The sequence below is a fragment of the Lactuca virosa genome, chromosome 3, assembly GCF_052849685.1.
Source record: "Lactuca virosa cultivar CGN04683 chromosome 3, Lactuca_virosa_CGN04683_v6, whole genome shotgun sequence".
NCBI classification, from domain to species: domain Eukaryota; kingdom Viridiplantae; phylum Streptophyta; class Magnoliopsida; order Asterales; family Asteraceae; genus Lactuca; species Lactuca virosa.
The window spans coordinates 394,785,874-394,800,300 of NC_136428.1; positions in this window are offsets into that span (position 1 = coordinate 394,785,874).

Here is a 14,427-nt window from a genome sequence, read left to right on the forward strand (position 1 = left end):
TTTATCACCAAATTAATTCTAAATTAATTTATGATCAATGCTAATTAAATAATATGATTTCATATTAATATATTATAACTTATAATATATTAATAAGTCATGAACATACTATTCTCAAAAGATTATCCATACAAATTGTTCGGGTGAAGTGCAAACCAAATGGACCATCTCGGGTCGGGTCAAGTGCATCTCAAATAATGTTATGGACTTAGACACCATATCCAACAGTATTGTATCTACCTCCCTGTTTCTCTTTATAGTATGATCTCTATGTTATCGTGTATTGTTTCTACCTCCCTGTTTCTCTTTATAGTATGCTCTAGTATCTAGTATGAACTGAACCCCTAAACTATACCCCTTATAGTTTACTAGTATTTTACTTGAACTGTTATTGAAAAGACTCATTTTTCTACTAAGTTATGCTGGTACTTTAAAAACGGAGTTTTGTTAAACTATAAAGTAACATAACTTTAAAAGAGTTTTTTAAATGTTTTGACTACTTGTAAATGACATAAGCAATCCTTTTAAAAATGTTTCTAACAAACAATTACACAATTATCATTGTGTTCAACTTGTATCCCCCCTTAAAGCATTTAAAACAGTTTAAAAGATTGATTACGGGGTATGAATTCACCTTATGTGGGTGATTCAAACGAATATGCGCGTAAGGATGAGAAGTTCCACGAATGAAGTCCCGAGACTTAATTAGTCCTAAATGACATATAATGGCTTATATTGACATAAATATAGTGTTTAGAATTAACCAAATGCAAGGAAACACCTTACGGGACTAGGAAACACTTTGACCAAGTGTTGGAATCACATGTGATTCAATTAAAGGGAGTGTACGGCCACTTGAGTGAGTGTGCGGCCATGGGTGTGCGGCCAGGGAGTGTGCGGCCGCACACTCATGGTGATGAGTGCACAAAAGTCTATTCTAATGGTAGGGAAGCTTGCGGGACTAATGCTCATCAAGTGTTGAAGCTGGAAATGCATTTTGGAGGCCATTTGAGGGTGTTTTAAGGGGTGTACGGCGACACCTGGGTGTGCGGCCGCACACACCATATGATTATGAGTTCCGGGCATTTTCTAAGACTAAATCAAGTGTTCTTAACAATATCTAAGCTTAATGAAAGAGTACTTACGATCCAGAGGCTCGAGAAGGCTCAAAATCACCAAGAACAAGTGTGTGTTCTTAGTGTTCTTGGTGAGATTTGAAGATCTAGTGAAAAGATGATTTGTAATGGATGAAATCAAAGGTTGTTACTAGTTTATGAAGATTAACAACAAATCTAAGGAAGAACACTTACAAACTCGAAGATCTAGGCTGCAAATCGGATGATATTTGAGAGAGAAATCATGTTCTAGGTTTGGGAGTGTGAAAAGGGATGAAAGAAGGCTGAGTTCTACCTTTGTACACGTGAGTGTGCTGCCAGGAGAGGGGTGTGCGGCCGCACACCCAAATATGCTGCCGTACACTCCTTATGTTGGAGTGTAAGGCTTGAATTTGGTGCTAGAAGTGTATGCGATCCAATCCTATACTCGAGGCTTGAATATACTGAGCTCTGAACCTTTAAACGGACTCTAAACAAGGCTAAATGATAGCAGAAATGAGTCTGACACTCAGTTGAGTTGACTGGATGGGCTTTACCAGGCAAACGTTTTCGGGTTGTCACACACATGGTTGGAAGTTTATTTGAACTAAAAGAAAGCTTGAAGGAAGATACTAAGCGCTGCAAGATCGGTTCATGAGGATGTGCAAGTCGTTGGTGACATCCATGTAAGGTAGTGCAGACACCAGAAAGAGCGACCTTGGGTTTATTGAGTGAAGAAGGGAGCTGTTATAAACCATATATAATATCTCCGCAAAGAAGAGGTTTTCCCGGAAAGGTCTTAACCTAAGAAGAGTGAGGCCAAAATTCAAGAAATACTTGATTTTTTTGTAAGTTTGTAAACATAAGTAAATGTTTTGTGAGTTGAGGATCAATAAGAACATTAGAAAACTTAAGATGACCCAGTGAACATGAACTCATGTGAAATATAGACAAATGTTTTGTTGGATTAGGTGTATAAGCCCATAACTATAATTGGTACGTACTTGACCCGAGAGTAGCATGGTCCATTTCGGGTTGCATATCACCAGGACAATTTGATAGGATGGATATTTGAGTAAGAGGTTATTTATGATTTATTAATATATTATAAGTTCTAATATATTAAAATGAAATCATATTATTTAATTTGTATTGATCAAGAATTAATTTGGAATTAATTTAGTGATCAAAAGAGACTAATTAAATTAACGGGGACTAATTATGTAAATCAATGATATATATATATATATATATATATATATATATATATATATATATTGTTTAGGCTAATGATCCATAATAGGTTAAGTTTATGTAAGTCCGCATGAAGAGTTAGCCCACATGAAATATGGATCATAACCCAAAGTGTATGGATTAGGGTTTACCCATGACTTTTGGATTCCTACATATATACATAACCCCATGGCTAAAATCTATTACAACAAGTGTTCTTGGAGTTCATAACCGATTTGTGTGCCTAGTAATCTCTCTCAATTCATCCAATTGTTCAAGGGTGTATTGTGAACCGTTTGAGGCATCACATTTGAGGTGCTAAGTTCTTAAAGGCCAAATACATCAAGCTACAACAAAGAGGTAATGATTCTTACTATATTTTATGATTCAAGTGTTAAATCATATGCTAGTTGTAGGCTTATGCTTTGGATATTTCATTGCATGTATAATTAGACAAAACATAGATTCAAAGCATTAGGGTTGTACGTGCACCATATTAATCTCCATCACCACTTATCACAAAATACTTTTTGCCTTACCACCATCAGCCAAACCTACAAACCATTCTTTTATGTGTTGCTTAGTGTTTTCCAATTTGCAATATAGGCTTTGTTTTTTTCCTTATTTTCTGGTTTGAAATGCAATGTGGTATTTTAAATAATGGATTTTTTTCCTGTTATTCTAGGTGATGATCATTAGGGGAAAAGATATGGGTGCAACTGGAACAATTCAAACAAAACTTTTTGCCTGTTCTCAATTATAGAGTGTCGGTTAGCTTTGCTAATTGCTTCCGTTGTTGAATGGAGTGAGTATCAAATTAAGTAATCTCTCCAATAATACATAATGCTCTCTTCTGATTGATCTAGTTGTGGGTAGCTTTACACCGTTAAGAACATCTTCCTGAAATCATGTGTCTGTAAATCATCTTCCTCCTCTATTTCTATTGAAACTTCATTTTTGTTAAAGTAATAGGAGGCGCTAATGTAACATTCCATTCCATGAAGCAAGGTTAGAGAATAAATTTCTTCACAAAATGTAAATAAAGCCAACAACTACAACTAAAAATGAAAAAGAAAAACTTTCACAACATTTGACCTTGATTTCTTTCTCTTTGTATTTTGACTTTGCATATATAAGCTTGATAACCATTCGAACTTGATTTAGTTGGTTGTTGTTGTTGTTAAAGTAACAGGAGGCCCTAACGTACCATTCCATCCATGACACGAGGTTAGAGAATAAATTTAATAAAAAAAAATTAAATGAAGCCAACAACTGCCGCTAAAAACGAAAAAGAACAACTTTCACATTATTTACAAGAAGGATATTGAGTCTCTCTTTATCTCTCTTAAACTATGTGTGTTTGTTTGTTTATACAGGTCCTGAATCTGGTGTTTGTATCTTTGACCTTCCACAAAGAATGTATACAAAGAAACCCTGAAATTAAGTGTAGGTGGAGCTCTCTCTGATGTCTGCATCTTGGAACCCTCCAATTAAAAAGCTGAGGTATTGTGTGATTGGAATTGTCCCTGATCAAAAAAACTCACATTTTATCTGGATACATGTGTTTTTTTTCTTTTCATATGTGGTTCTTATTATTTCCATGAATTTTCTCACTATCATTGGAATTTATGTTTCTTTATCTTCTAAATGTTTACTTAAATAGGTTCTCATGAATATCGTCTTGTGGGCTTCAACTCTGGCATCAGGTTTAATGGGAGATGAAAAAATAGGCACGCATATCGGTTATATCACAAGTATGAACTTCATGGGTAAAATGGATTTTTTACAACTGTAAGGTGATTATTCTTGTATCATAAAGGAGTAAAATCTTAAAAGCTTGAAGCTTCTTTCTCATGAACTTTTGAGGTTGATTAGTGTTGTCTTTTCTTGAATTTTAGAGTAAAATTTAAACTCATATGTCTAATATTATTTTACAGTGATAGTATATGGTTTGATGAAAGATGCAACTAAAGTAGAGCTGCTTTTTCTAAAAAAAACATTGCAACGTCTAAGTGAAATGTAGGTACCATTTGGAAATGATTAGCCAAAAATGAATGATTTTAGACATGTTTAGCTTTATCCGTGAAAGATTTAGAGAAAATAATTATTTCCTTCTTGAGATTATATATGGTTTGCAAATAGGCAAAAGTTTAATCATATATGTTTATGTTCTTTGCTAGAACTGTTTCTTTAATAAAATGTTTAATTTTGAGCATATGACTACATTATTGAGTTTTGGATAGACTTTAATAATTAAAATATTGACTTGACAATTTTTGTTAAAGAATATACTTTATGTAAAGTTGAAAGAGGGGTTGTACTTTACTTTTATATGTAATTTTGATTATTGAGTTGACAACTTTTGTTGAAGAATCTATGTAGCTAAACCCCATGCTTTCTTGCTTACAACACTCTTCCACACATATTCAAGAAATAAAAAAAAAACAACTACAAAAAAAGTTGCAAATTGGTACAACACATATATACTTCTCATTTGTCTTTTTCTCCATCCATTCTCTCCCCCACATGATGTTGAATAAGTCAAAATGAAGAAGCAAATAAGGGGCCGCCAAAACCGTACCTAGCCCTCCAATCTCGCTTATAAGGGGCCGCCAAAACCGTACCTAGCCCTCCAATTTTGCTTTTTTAATCGATATAATGATCTATATCGTTATAGCCATTTAAGTTGTCCAAAACTATATATTTTTTCATGTATTAACCTAAATTATATTAAACTTATTTTAATGGAAAGTCTCTTTAATGTGACATGGGATAAAAGCAAAGTAAATATTTAATACATGGTTAACCATGTGGGTTCTAGAGTAAATATTTAATACATGGTTAATCATGTGGGTTCTAATGTTATTCACATGGTATTAAGAGAAAAGTCCAAGGCAAATTGAAAGAAATATAAAAGACTGAACTATTGAACAATTAAAGTTAAGTAACTAATAACTATATTTTGTTCAAAATATTGAGATAAAAATAAATGGTAACTGTCACAAAAAAAATACATTGAAAAAAATGCAAAATGGATTGTAGTTATTCAGTTTTCAATAAATGATTTTTTAACCTATTCATAAATTGAAGGATATTTTGTACTTATATATTATAATTCAGGAGTTTTAAAATAGTGATACTGATGCATGGATATTGTAAAAAAAAGCCTCAGAATTGGATAAATCAATCGCGGGTATTGATTCTCATATGAATACCATATGTGATTCTTCCAAACTTGTTGATTCGTAATGATGTGAATACTGAATCAAGGCATTAACACAAAATCCTATAGATAATTAGGTATTGGAACAAAATATGCAAGGAAATATTATTTTTCCAAAAAAAACTGATCCTCCAGCAAACAAACGAGTTTCAGTAAGAAACAAAAAGTCCAAAGTCAAAACAAAACTCAAAGTAAAATATGAGAAAATAAAGGATTAATTAGCACATGGATTTAGATTCGTAGCATATCAAATCGATCCAAGAAGGTCAAGGCCTGCTCCTCCAAGTCTTGACCCACATCATTCCCTCCGGGGTGGAAATAATTCGTCCTCGAACTCTGGCCGAGATCATCATTAGACGAATAATCATGGAAGGAATGAGGTGCTTCACATTAAATACGTCAGTGGTACGAATGTGCTCAAAAGCTTTAGACGGTAAGCGTCGGGGTTGATCTTTTCAATGACTTCGATGGGTCCGATCTTCTTAGCTTTAAGCTTATTGTAATTGTCGGTGGAAAAACGGTCTTTAGTAAGTATCACCCAGACGAAATCTCCTACATCGAACTCTATGCGGCGACGCTTTTTGTTAGCATGGATCTTTTACTTGGCGTTAGCGGCGGTTAGATTGTCATACATAGCTTTGTTGGTATCAAGAAGCCTTTCAATAAAAGCAATAACCCTTTTGTTCATTTTTTATGGTGGTTGGAAATAGAAGGAGACCTAACGGTCCCTGTGGTTGAGCGGAGTAAACAAACTGGAGGGGACTGAACCCGATACTACGGTTGGTAGCGTGGTTATAAGTGAACTGGGATTGACTCAATATATTATCCCAACTCTTCGAGTGATCACCAACAAGACAACGAAGGATGTTGTCATGTGATCGATTCATGACTTCGGTTTGACCATCCGTCTGTAGGTGGTAGGCGCTGCTAAATTTAAGTTTCATACTCACCATTTTCCATAGAGTACATCAAAAGTGACTGCAACGCATGTAGTGATTAGATACGATTGAAGCGGGAAGGTCGTGGAGGCAATAGATGTCACGAAAGAATAGTTGAGCAACAGTAGGGATGTCAAAAAGTCCCGTGGGACCCCGTTCCTGTGGGGGCCCGGTCCCGTTTGGGGGAATTTTTTTTAAAAAAATTGGGGGCAGGAACGGGGGCGAGGGCAAGGTTAACCCCTGTTTTAATTTTGGGGGCGGGGGCGGGGGTAGACAATCCAGTCCCGAAACCCCCATGGGGACCCCGTTAATAAATTACACATATATTTACATATATTAATTATATAAATATAATAAACAATAACATGATTTTGAGCTTCCAAAATTCATCAAAAAACATGTTTTTAAGTTGTTAGTATAATATGTTTAAGATGCCATAACTTTTTTATTTTTAACATGTAAAATTTTGCTATAAATAATTATTTGTTACCTAAAAAATAGCTTGTTTTAGCCTAAATAACAACTTCCTTTAGCACAAAAAAGACAACCCAAATTCAATCGGGGGCGGGGGCGGGGGTAATAAAGGGGATTCTGGGGAGGGGGCGGGGGTAGGAAGGCTGAACATTTTGGGGGCGGGGACGGGGGAACGAAAAAATTTCGTGGGTGGGGGCGGCGGATCCACTCCTCGTCCTGTATGCCCCCGTTGACATCCCTAAGCAACAATCACAACATCCATTGTTTTCTTACATGGAATGATATGCATAATTTTTGAGAAGCGATGAACCACAAAAAAATTGAATCGTTACCTATTTGTGTGCGGAGTAAGCCTACTACAAAATCCATACCAATGTCAACCCATGGCTTTGCCGGCACAGGTAACGGTATATATAGCCCGACATTTGTAATTGTGCCCTTTGACATTTGACATACACGAACACCGTTGCACAATATTCTTGATTTCGTTACGTATTCCCGGCCAAAAGTATGACCCTTGAACAAGTTGTACAGTCCTATCACGTCCCACATGTCCTTCTCCATGTGATTGTTCGATGATTTGTAACTGCAAGATGCACTCCGGGACACATAGCTGATTGCCCCAAAATAGGAAGTCGCTATCAAGATGAAAATTTGTCCGCTTACGAGATTGAACAACTAAAAGGATTGTTGAAAAATAAGGATCTGGAAGAAATATATCACTGAAAGAGTCAAACCCAGGTATTTGTACTCGCATGGTAACGAGCATGTTGGTTTGACGGCTAAGGGCATCGGCGACCCGGTTAGTGATCCCAGCATTATGTTTCATAACGAATGTGAACCCCTCAAGGAAAGATACACATCGAGCATGTTGGGCAGAGACCTTATCTTGTCGGTGGAGGTGTCAGAGAGAATCGTGGTCCATGTATAAGATGAACTCGCAATGAAATAAGTAATGTCTCCAGTGTTTCATTGCCTGAACTACATCATAAAATTCAATATCATATGTGCTACACTTAAGTCGAGGTCTAGAAATCTACTCACTATAGAACGACACAGTTTTTTGGTTTTGACTGAGCACACCGCCGATCCCAAACTTTGAAGCATCGATGTGTAGTTCATATGGTTGTGAGAAGTCTGGTAGTACTAATATTGGTGCGGTGGTGAGTTTTTCTTTTATCAATGAGAATTCCTCCTGTTCTTCATTTCTTCATTGGACCATGAAAACTTATTGTCTTTCATGTAATCGGTAATGGGTGTCATGATGCCACTGAAGTGTGGTATGAATCCTCTATGAAAGAGGCAAGGTCATGGAAGCTCTTTACTTCGGTGATTAATTTAGGACTCAGCTAGGAACGGATAGCCTCAACTTTGGTATCGTCACCTGAAATAACATGCCCCAGAAATAGTACCTTAGTTGTCATAAACATGCATTTCTTTATTGCAGCATAAAATTTCTATCGTCGTAATATGGTCAAAACTTTTCGTACGTGTCGAACAAGCCGAACAACATCACCATCCATTCATATAGTCCCTCACTTGTTTTGAATGTTGATTTCAACTCATCCCCTGGATGCATATGGATCTGATAATAACCGCTCTTCAAATCCAAACATTAAAACATCTTGGCACCTCTAAACTGATCAAGTAAGTGTTCAAGGCGAGGAATAGGGAAACAATATCATATAGTGATTTTACTGATTATGTGGCTATCGAAACACATACACCAAGTGTCGTCTTTTTTTGGAGTTAATAGTTTCGATACTGCAAAAGGACTCATGCTTTCTTGTATGTGTCCCTTAGTGAGTAATTCTTCAACTTGTCTTCTGAGTTCCTCATGCTCATATAGGTTCACGCGATATTGTGACTGGTGGGGGAGGATCGCCCCAGGTTCTAGGTCTATGTGATGCTGAATGTCACGAAGTGGAGGTAGCCCGTCTAAAAGTTATTCATGGAACACATCTTTGAACTCATTTAGTAGTGACGTAATGGAGTTGGGTGTTAAGCAAGATTGGTCGAAATCCTTTCTGAGAAGGACATAAACTATATCAAACACTTTTACTTCTTCACTGAACTGGGCCATGGACAAAAGGCTTGGGTTGGAGCCACTCGTTGTAATTTTCTTGACCAGTTTGTTTGGAACAAGAAAAATTTTAACCCCTTCAAACATGTAGCTGTATGAGTTGGCTCAGACATCATGGGTCACTGTCCTATCAAATTGCCATGCCTAACCGATCAAAAGGTGATATGTGTCCATGGTTATGACATCACACCAAACTTCGTCGTGATATTTGGTGCCTATAGAGAAAGGAATCAATGCACATTTTGAAATTATTACCTCACCACCTCGTTTCAGCCACGCTAATTTTTAAGCTTTTGGGTGTCGCTCCATTTGTATGTTTGGTTTTTGAATCGCTTCTTCTGAAACTATGTTCTCACAGCTCCCGATGTCGATGACAAATCGACAAACCTTGCCAAAAATGGTGCATGTTGACCAAAATATGTTTTTCCTCAACTAATTTTCTTCCAGTACTCTTGGAGTCAAACAAGACCTTCGTGCAGCTAATTCTAGCCCCTTGTTACCTTCAACTATCTCTTCTTCATAATCATTTTTTTCATACACAGGTTCATCTTCTTCTACCATGTCACTGCCATCTACATCACCAAACAAGAGTGTTTTATCGTTCTTCCTGCAGTCAGCTTGTTGATGACCATGTTTGCCACACATAAAACATTTTAGGTTACTGGTGTTACCTTCTTTAAAGTAAGCGGGAAAGCCCGTTTTTTTCTCGTGTCTTATTTACTCGAGAAGTGTTGTTACATGTGGTTGTAGGTCCCACCTTGTTGAATGGGTTTGTGAATTGACTTGTGGTATTATGTCGAGACTGTTTTTTTGACCGCAAGCGCCCTTTGATGGGCTGCTGATATGGAAACGGGGTCACGCATATTTACTACTTCCTGTACTTGGAGTTTTAAACCACGAATATACCTAGGGACCAATTGTTCCTGTCTCCTGAATCTCATTCCTTGCTAGCAACAGATAGAATTCGGTCGTGTACTCATAGATGGTGTGAAGTCCTTATTTCAAGTTTTGGAGACGTTGGTATATAAGTCGTTGGTAGTTATACTGTAGGAGGGCTGCACGAAGGTGCATCTTCATTTTCTCCTAAGTGTTAATTTTTTAATTACCCATACGGTGTCGTGTGAGTTTGATCCAAGAAGTTTAAAGCCTGCTCCTCCAAGTCTCGACCCACATCAGATACATTTTTACAAATAAACAAAACTTTTATGTAAATAAACTTAAGGTGTTATTTTAATAAATATAGTTGAGTTTTTTTCTCTTAGAAGCTAAAATATATTTTTATATATAAGTTATATAATAGAACCTAAACGATAAATTCAACTGTATAACACTAAAGTTTTCAGCTATATATACAAGGTAAGTTGTCAACAACTTCTTTGGCTATTTATGCCCAACATTAAGCATAAACATTCTTTAGCAAATGCATTTGAAGTTGCTCTTACAACTTATTGATAACCATAAAAACTTTATAAATAATACAAAAGTTGGATTCTAATGTCTTAGACATATACTTGTCTTTTGAACATAACATGAAACATATTGCTTAAATAAATTATTTGTTGCTGCCGCTTTGTACGGGTCGATCACTAATATATATATATATATATATATATATATATATATATATATATATATATATATATATATATATATATATATATATATAAAAGTAAGTTGAAATAAAAACAGTAAATAGTGTTAAATATAAACACATTATGTTTATGTTATTATTCTGCAATGAACGTTGTATATATGTATTGTTGAAGTAAATCTAATATGAATCTTAATGTTTGATTATTCATATATTAATTACAATGTTATTTTTCTATTATAAATTTATGTATGTAAATTTTTGTAGTAATTTCTAATTTTAGTTATAACATGTAAGTATTCCTTTATTTATTGTTGAATAATGACATAAAGCTGTGCATACAAAATTCATTGCAAAATAATAAAATAAAAGTAATGTTTTTACATTTTCAATATATATATATATATATATATATATATATATATATATATATATATATATATATATATATATATATATATATATATATATCAATGAACAATGTTTTATTTATATAAATGGCCCTTATAAAATAACTTTTTTTTATATATACGGACCCTATAAAATGTGTGCTTCTCACATGTCTATGAAAAACGTTCTTAAAAATGCTCGGATAAAAAATTTTCGTAGATGTTTTCTATGTTCCATAAATAAAAGAAAGTTTCAAATTGCTAGCATCTCCAACCCATTTCAATTTTCTGTTATTTCCTCAATTTTTCCTCCATTTCTCTCCAACTTTACCTCGTTTATTCCCCTATTGTGAGAGAAATAAATAGTATAACACTAAATATGGTGTCGGTTTTAGTCCTTTTTTTATATATTTGTTAATTTCTTGTTTATTTTATCTATTAATAATAATTTAAATGTACTATTTAATACTTAGAATATTGTGTTATATATTAGATTTAATTAATTAATTATAAATACAAAGTTTGTTCTTTGTTTATCAAATTCATATAAAAATTTAAATACATATTGAAATTTTAGAAGACGATAATGTATTTTATAAAAGATTATAATTAAGTATTATAAATATAATCTTATTTATTTAATATTATTGTAATGAAAAAAAAAATATAGATTATATATTTGTTAAAACCAAATTAGTAGAAGAGGTGTGTATGATAATTTATATAAGTTTGAAGATTGGAATATATTATGAATATATTTTTTTGGGGTAAAAATAAAGTAAAAAATAGAGTAGAGTTGAAGATAAAACACTATTTACCCCATTTTTTATTCCATTTTTGGGGGAAAATGAAAATGGGTTGAAAATGGTCTTAGAGAAATGACATATATATTTACTAAAGTACATACATAGCATCAAAATTTACAAATATGTTCCTTATATTCTTAAAATCACAAATATGGTTTTTATGTTTTATCTAACCATTTTTATTATTCTTTTACAACATTCTTTTCCCCAAAATACTTATTTACAAATTATTTTCCGTATATTTTATAATTTTGTTTTTCTAAAATTGTTTTTTTTAAATGTCCAACCCAAGTCTCCTTTTATCCCTTATTTAAAGTGTTTAATTTTATCTTTTATTTCTTTTAAATTAGTTTTTTTATTTAAACAACTTATATTACATTTGTTTTTACAAGTTTGTCTTTTTAATCAAACATTTTTTTCATATTTATTATATTTATTTGTTTTCACAAGCTGCCAATTGGACTTTTTTTTTAAAAAAAAATCATAAAAAGTTTTATACGGCAACACGAGAATAAGTGTTGTAATATTTTGCTTGCTTAATAGAAAAAAATATATAATTATATAATATTCTAAAAGAGAACCTTCTTGTAAATAGTTCCCTGCTATGATTGGTGGGTTTTTTTTAATTTTTTTTTCCTTTTTTGTAATCTATTTTTTCCATGATAGTGGGTCGGTGGCATTACTATTCGTTGGCGATACGTGTTACTTTGATCCGTTCTTCTCCTTCTAGGTGTTTCTCTCTGATTCTACCTTCTTTTGTCCAATAAAATACTTCGAACATATTTCCCACTGACTTCATCTCGATCCTCCGCTACTTTACCTCACCGTCTCATATAACCAACCCCATTTCTTTATTTCACCCTCGATGTGCACTAACGGTCTCCTCCCCTTCTACGAACGAAGATCCAACCTTTGATTTCGGATTTGAGGTATGCTACACTACCGATCCACTTCCTCAAAACTATCGATTTATCAGTTTCTTCCTTATCTCTCACTTTAGGCCAGTCCCTTCACCATAACACCACAACTCATGTGAGAGACTGAAATTGATTTGGGGAAATATTGATAGATAGAGATACCTGCGGCACCACCGTCTTCTCCAGTTCGTTTGCACCTCTATACCTACTTCACGCCCATCGTACCCCACTGTCGACGACTTTCTCCAAGGCGCACTGCTACTCAAAAATTTTGTCGATGACGTTTTTGACTAGAGAGGGCGTCTGGTATCAATCGATCCATGCTTGACGGAAGGATTTCCATGGTCTTTTTCCTGCCACGACTTCCTTCATGTTCATACATGTTCGATTTTGGATTTTTGTCACCACCATCGCTCCCAACCCATTTAAATGCGTCTTCACCATCTGCTATATTCATCTTTGTTACTTTAGTAACATTTTTTGTGAAGAACTAAATACACAAAAGCTATATGGTTTAGAATGCAATAAATACAAGACGAAAATGAGTGAAATTTGGGCAATTTTGAGCGATGGTTGCGAAAGCCAAAGGGAATTTAAGCTTTACTTGGTGCACTACTTTCTCCTCCGCCTGCATATTTATCTTTTTTAACAAATAATTCTTCCAGGTACAAAAATGTATGGAATTAACCATCTTGGCCTTTATGTTTCAGCAAGAAGAGATGGATATAACGAGCCTTGGTTACCTTTGTTTATTTCCAAAGCCAATGTAAGAGGGTTTCTATGTTCTTAATTTTCTTATCTTTTAATATCTTGGTTTTGAAAGACTTTATCGATAGTTAATTATTTATACTGCCCAACTTACCTTATGATCGATCTTGATTCTAGGAGCACACGGATTTAGCTATAATATTGTTTTTCGTTTTGTCAGGATTCTCACCGGAAAGTGTTTATTATTTAAATTTTGTTTTCAAAATTTTGTTTTTTTATTATTACTGGATTGCTTTCAACATTTATTCCAACAATCACAAAGCTCTCGGTACAAATTTCTTATTTTATTACTCTCATTTTTTTCCATTTGGGGCAGTAATAAGAAGAAGAAATCGATGTGGTTGTTTTTTTAGACAAATCAATGCTATGGTGCTCTGATTAATATAAATTTTCTATTCTTCTTTCAAAATTTTATATCCTTCTTACTGCCTTACTCCACGTTTGAACCAGAGGCCCTGTTAAGGTGGGTTTACATGCTTCCTAGATATATTAACAGAGTGTGTGACAACTATTAATAAACTAAAAAACGAAAAAATCTTAGAACAGTTAGGACATTAGTGGGAGCTATGTTTGCTAAATACATGATGACTTACAATTCTTGGTATTCCATTTTTTACTACCTATTATAGTCTCTGTGTTATTTTTACATTGCGTGTTCGGCACAGAGCATTTAGGAGCGTTTGAGAGCTTCTAGCTTCTGGCGTTTGTCAAAACGATCCATATTGAACAGAAAGCCTCGTTCGGCACTACAAGCTTCTAGCGTTTATTTTAAACAAAATGCTCCAAATCCAAATGCTACTTCATGTAGCGTTTAACAAAACGCTACAAGCTACAAGCTACTCGCTACCTGCTACAAGCTACCCACTACCAACTAATTTTTCCAAATACGCCCTTAAATGTGCAACGTTTTG